At 40.1% G+C, this 6,926-nt stretch overlaps 1 long non-coding RNA gene across 1 annotated transcript in view; it reads right to left on the bottom strand.

Annotated features, from left to right (window-relative positions):
• Nucleotides 1-6,547: 6,547 nt before the first annotated feature.
• LOC131904579 (uncharacterized) overlaps nucleotides 6,548-6,926 on the bottom strand; it is a 41,400-nt gene continuing 41,021 nt past the window's right edge. Inside the window, exon 3 of the long non-coding RNA XR_009377764.1 lies at nucleotides 6,548-6,662. This is a non-coding gene — a long non-coding RNA (uncharacterized LOC131904579). The remainder of the gene's footprint in view (nucleotides 6,663-6,926) is intronic.

Here is a 6,926-nt window from a genome sequence, read left to right as displayed (position 1 = left end):
AAGTATTAAATACCCTCCATTTCTCCTAAGTAGGCCCATTTTTAGTCTCCATACTGACAACTCAAAAAGAACTGCGAATCTCCAAGCTCCACCATGTGGTCTTCTGCCACCATGTACTTCCCAAGTCATCATTTTCTTATGTGAAGCTTATTATGAAAAATTTGTGACTCAAGAGCAGATTAAAAGTCATATTTTTTGATTTTATGTTAAAAGCAATTGCCTGCCTGACTGATCCTGTTAGTCTAGTGTCGATAAATCTCCTGCCCCATGAGGACTGCTTCTAATGAAGGGCTTAGATGTAGGCTCTGAGAGCACATGTGTTCCCTGGCTATAAAATTTTGAGGATGATTTCCACTGCCTACAATTAAAAAAAATCACTTATTTGTACCAATCTTATTTGTTTTAATGAGGAGAGATAGGGTCTCTTGTTTACCACTGCATGTGCCAGGCTGGCTGGTCCATAAGAACATAGGAACTCTTCTGACCCCACCTCATGGGAGTTCTGGGATGACAGATGTACACCCCACCTCATGGGATGTCTGGGATTACAGATGTACTCTACTGCGTCTGGCTTGAAGTACTCTACTGTGTGGCTTGAAGTGGGTTCTGGGCATACAAACTCAGATTGGTCCTCACAAACCATTTCCACAACCTTTTATTTATTTAGTGTTTTATTTAAATTACGTAACGATAGAACTAGTTTAAGCCAACAGTGTATCTTTGGACACGCTTTTTCCTTCAAAAAGGAGTCACCCCATTACTGATGAGGGAAATCCCACCAGGCCCCTTGCTGCTCACTCACATCTAGAAATCATCTAGAAAGATAGAACTTAACTCCTGTGTGGTTGTGAGTCTTGAAATGTTCTTTATTGCTATAAATCACAGAAGTCATGCTAGGCGCTGGAAAATCTAGCCCATGATAGCTATGCCTTAAGAACTGTTAATTGGTGGAAAAGTGGCTCACATGTTAAAAACGAGCTGGGCTGGAGAGATGGCTCAGTGACTAAAAGTGCTTGCTGCTCTGCCAGAGGACCCAGATTTGATTCCCAGTACCCGGGGGCAGCTCACAACTGTTGCCTGAACTCCAGCCCCCGGGGATATGATGCCCTCTTCTGGCCTCCTTGGGCAATGCCCATGTGGTGCACAGACATAGAAGCAGGTAAAACACTCATACATGTAAAAACAAATCATTTGTTAAAAAACCTTTTCTTCATGGAAGGAGATATTCAAACATTTTTTAAAAAACCTTTTCTTCATGGAAGGAGATATTCAAACATTTTTTAAAAAACCTTTTCTTCATGGAAGGAGATATTCAAACATTTTCAATGTATTTTACTTTAATAGCCCTTAATGGTCCACTTATATAATCATTAACTTTTTTCTTTGTTCCTTTTTTATCTAAGATTTATTTAATTTTTATTTTACAGGCATGAGTGTTTTGTATGCATGTATATATGTGCACCATCATGCATGCCTGGCATCCACAGAGAACAAAAGAATATGTCAGATCCCCTTGGACTAGAGTTAAAACAATTGTGAGCCATCATGGGGGTGATGGGAACTGAGCTGGCCTCTGCATAGCAGCCAGTGCTCTCTCTTTTTTTTAAATTAAGAAAAATTTTTTATTCATTTTACATACCAAAGATCCCTTCTTCCCTCCTCCTGCCCTCCCAGCCTCCCCCTCCCAATTCACTCCCATTCCCTCCTACAAGAAGGTAAGGCCTCCCATGGGGAGGTATATTTAGTTGAGGCAGGTCCAAGCCCCTCCTCCTGCCTCAAGGCTGTGCGAGGTGTCCCATCATAGAAGTGGGCTCCAAAAGGCCTGCTCATGCACCAGTGGTGGATTCTGATCCTTCTGCCAGGGGACCCCTTAAACAGATCATACTATACAACTGTCTCACTATGCAGAGGGCCTAGTCCAGTCCCATGCAGGCTCCACAGCTGTTGATCTAAATTTCGTGAGTTCCCACTAGTTTGGTTTGGTTGTCTCTGTAGGTTTCCCCATCATGATCTTGATGCCCCTTGCTAACAGAATCCTTTTTCTCTCTCTTCAACTGGACTCCTGAAGCTCAGCTTGGTTGTTTGGCTGTGGATCTCTGCATCTGCTTCCATCAGTTACTGGAGAAAGGCTCTATGATGACAGTTAGGATATTTACAGATCTGATTACTGAGGTAAGTCAGTTCAGGCACCCTCTCCACTATTGCTAGTAGTCTAAGCTGGGGTCATCCTTGTGGATTCCTGGGAACTTCCCTAGCACCCGGTTTCTCCCTAATCCTCATGATGTCTCTCTCTATCATAGTATCTCTTTCATTGCTATCCCACTCTATCTCTGTTCCAGCTTGGCCATCACATTCCCTTATCCCCCATCCCCTACCCTCCATTTCCCAGTCCTCATCCCCAGTTTACTCATGGAGATCTCATCTATTTCTCCTTCCCAGGGCAGTCCATTCATCCCTCTTTGGGTCCTCTTTGTTAGCTAGCTTCTCTAGAGCCGTAGGTTGTAATCTGGTTATCCTTTGCTTTACATTTAGTATCTACTTATGAGTAAGTACATACCATGTTTGTCCTTCTGAGTCTGGTTTACCTCACTCAGGATGATATTTTCTAGTTCCATCCATTTGCCTGCAAATTTCATGATGTCATTGTTCTTTACTGCTGAGTAATACTCCATTGTGTATATGTACCACATTTTCTTTATCCATTCTTTAGTTGAGGGGCATCTAGGTTGTTTCCAGGTTCTGGCTATTACAAATAATGCTGCTGTGAACATAGTTGAGCATGTGTTCTTGTGGTATGATTGAACATTCCTTGGATATATGCACAAGAGTAGTATAGCTGGATCTTGAGGTAGATTGATTCCCAGTTTTCTGAGAAACCATCATACTGATTTCCAAAGTGGTTGTACAAGTTTGCATTCCCACCAACAGTGTAGGAGTGTTCCCCTTGCTCTACATCCTCTCCAACATAAGCTGTCTTCAGTGTTTTTGATCTTAGCCATTCTGACAGGCATAAGGTGGTATCTCAGAGTCATTTTGATTTGCATTTCCCTGATGATTAGGGATGTTGAGCAATTCCTTAAATGTCTTTCAGCCATTTGAGTTTCCTCTGTTGAGAATTCTCTGTCTAGTTCTATAGCCCATTTCTTAATTGGACTGTTGGGCATTTTGATGTCTAATTTCTTGAGTTCTTTATATATTCTGGATATCAGTCCTCTGTCAGATGTGGGGTTGGTGAAGACCTTTTCCCATTCTGTAGGCTGTCGCTTTGCCTTGTTGACCGTATCCTTTGCTCTACAAAAGCTTCTCAGTTTCAGGAGGTCCCATTGATTGATTGTTTCTCTCAGTGTCTGTGCTACTGGTGTTATATTTAGGAAGTGGTCTCCTGTGCCCATGTGTTCAAGGCTACGTCCTACTTTCTCTTGAGGTCTTTGATCCACTTGGACTTGAGTTTTGTGCATGGTGATAGATATCGATCTATTTGCAATCTTCTCCATGTTGATATCCAATTATGCCAGCACCATTTGTTGAAGATGCTTTCTTTTTTCCATTTACAGTTTTGGCAGCCAGTGCTCTTATACACAGAGCCATCTCTCTGAGCCATCTCTCTGGCCTCTGTTCCTTTTTATTTTTATTATTTTAACTTTCATACAGGTATCTATTTTACCTTGAGCATATTCCCCTTTACTCCCCTCTGCCTCCCGCTAGTCCCTTTGTCTCTAGACAGTTTCACTTCTATTTCCATATCTTACACACTTACAATTTTATCTATCTACAGAAAGTCTAGGAGCCACGAATGAGAGAAAACATGTATTATTTGTCTTTGTGAGACTGGCTTAGTTCACCTAGTATGATTATCTCCATTTGTGAAAAAAATTCAATCTTTCTCCCATTGCACACACATGCATCCTGATTTACATGTAATTGTTAGACCCATTACACATGTGTGTGCACATGCATCCTGATTTACACATGTTATGATGAGATGCTGAAGGCCACCTTAGCCAGGTGCAAGATTTCCTTCTACATCAACATAGAAACCATTTCTCTCCACTTCTCCCTTCATTCCCTTCACACTAACGCTTTTCTTGTCTTCATCACCAATGCCTGTGCCTCTCCACAGTCCTCCTCCCAAGAATCCCTTGTCTGTCCTTCACTTTAACCATGATCCCAAGCCTGCCAGAGACCTAATCCAACCTGTGAGAAATGACCAAGTCTGGGGAAGGACCAAGAAGAAGTTAGGAGATCCAAAGTCTGAATTCTGAATGCACATGCAAAGGAAATCATTTAAATAATAATTTTATCTTTGTAATGGTTGGCATTATTTTTCCATTTCTTTCATATATTTTTTCATTTATTTATTGTATAAAATATTCTTGTTATAACCAAACATAAAATAAAGGAATTTTTTTCCTTCTGGATTTTTGTCTCAGTTCAAATGTAGTTTCTACACATTTTTAATTAAAGCTTTATTTCTTTTTATTTTATGTGCATGGATGTTTTATGTGTATGTGTCTGTGATCCGTATGCACACAGTGCCTACAGAGACAAAGCAGGAGTCATAGACCCTGGCACTAGAGTTACAACTTTGTTTTCTGCCATGGAGGAGCTGGGGAAGCTGGGTATCGAGGAAGCAGCCAGTGCTCTAACTGCTGAGCCATCTCTCCAGCCCCTAGTATCTTGCTCTTACCAGTTCAAAATAGTGGATTTTTATGGGCTGGCCTTAGTATGTAAGCATTACATGAAACATTGCTCCCATAGGAGATTATATAATAAATTTCTGAAAAGCAACTTACAACATGGGACTCTCATCTGTTAGCTCAGAAACTCCTAGATTTCTCTATCTATTATATAAATACTAATTTCTTTAGCAAAGGTTTAGTCCAATGGTTCTCAACTTGTAGGTCACAACCCCTTGGGTCACATATCAGATATTTACATTATAATTCATAACAGTAGCAAAATTACAGCTATGAAGTAGCAACAAAATAATTTTATAGTTGGGGACACCACAACATGAGGAAGTGTATTAAAGGGTCACAGCATTAGGAAGGTCGAGAACCACTTGCTTACTTCATTCATTTCATAGACACATATGAAAACCATATATCCTTAATATCCACCTGCTGTAATAGATGTGCAGATCTCAAACCGCTGCTCATGAACTTGTCATTATTATCCAAGATACCACATCAAACTTTTAAGTACATTTTCTGTCTAAAATACAGTTTCGAGTCCTAACACATTTTTAGGTTTCCACATAAGTGAGTAAGTCAATCACTGAGAACATGTACTTTGGAATCAGATCAGCCTGAGCTCACATATTGCTGGTTCTATTCATTTGTACAAACCATTAACCCTCTTAGGCCTAAAATTTCACAGCTACAAAGTGAAGACAATAGGACTATCTCCTAAGACTTGCATGACGGTTAAACAAACAATGGTGTTTACACCACTAACACATAAGTAAAGGTACTGATACAAATGGTTGTACTCACCTATCCTGCTAGCCAAGAATCTAAAAGAATTAATTGACACAGATACCCTGAAGGAAAAACAAGCCGCTGCATCCTCTCCAGACAGGAGTCCGGTGGAAAGTGAGAAAAGACAAAGCTTGCTAATTAGGTACTCGATTTTATTTTTCTTCCCATCTTTGATTCTTATTTTTATCATGTCCTGTGATGTGTGTTTAAATATTTCTTTTTACATAATTTTAAGAAAGTAAATACAGTGATTCTGTAAATGAAAATATAACCTAGTCCTGCAAGGTCATATGACCATCCAGCCAACTCGAAAGACACAGCTGAAAGTATACCTGTTTTTAATTAAAACCCTAAATCCCTCTGACCAAATCCAGGGGGCAATTGCATATCAAAATGATGTATGAATTGTCAGATAGCCACTCCCCACAAATAATTTCCTTGCAGGAGTTGGGGATGACATTGATTGAGAAATGGCAGGCTATTATTCACAAAGGCTGTTAGCTAAGACGTCTCTTTAACAGGGCTTTCTATCCCCTTGCTCCCCAGGGTAGTATTCCAGCATACAGTGCCAGTCTGGGACTGAGGTCTGTTTTGAAGGCGAGCACGTTCACCCGAGGCACTTCCTATAAAGCCTCAGCAGTGAGGAAACAGGCTCATATGTCTTTGTCCCAGGAATCCATTTTCCAGTTAGTTTCCCCAGCCCCTGACAGATGAGGGAAAGTTCTTCCAATCACTCAAATTCCAAGAAAGGAAGAAGAAAAATTGAAGTCTAATTAACCTGCTTGTGGAAAACTGAAGCTACGATTCTGAACACTGCGAAATGAGTCTTGGTAAGTCCATTAATATTAAAGCCTCAGGCACAAAGCAGGTGCATCTGGCCACTTGGTTAAAACCCATTCCAAACCCCTCTGATGTTATCTACCCTGGGGATGACAGTTCCATCAAAAGGAGGAACCTCCATTAAATGGTTACACTTTCAGATATTAAATACAGGAAGAATTAGACGTTTTTAGGATGCCAAAATGTGCTTTGGCCTTAAATATAAAACATGAAATACTCACCTTCTTCCTCAGAATGCAAAGTCCCAATTAACACTGTGTTCTCCTCTGCACATGTCTTTTCTCCCTCTATGTCTGAGTATTATTCTTCCTCTCCTCACCATTGATCTACGATCAGTTAGGTCTACCTTGAAAATAAGAATTAAGACAAATAACATAATAATCAAGGAAAATAATAAATAGAACTCTCTTCCTTGCACTCTTGGTTTTTTGAGTTTGTTTAATTTTTTTTACTTTTTAGAAGAATGTACACCACAAATATATCTCCCCGCACTCTGAGCGTAGGTTAACAGCAGCCTTTATATTGAAACCTATATAGAAACAAACTCTTCTTTGTACATTTCTTTCTTTTAACTACAAGCTCCTCAGTAGGATCTATGCCAAAAGC

Source organism: Peromyscus eremicus, chromosome 2, assembly GCF_949786415.1.
Source record: "Peromyscus eremicus chromosome 2, PerEre_H2_v1, whole genome shotgun sequence".
Classification (NCBI taxonomy): Eukaryota; Metazoa; Chordata; class Mammalia; order Rodentia; family Cricetidae; genus Peromyscus; species Peromyscus eremicus.
The sequence above is the reverse complement of the archived record's forward strand: the minus strand, read 5'-3'. Positions and strand labels throughout refer to the sequence as shown.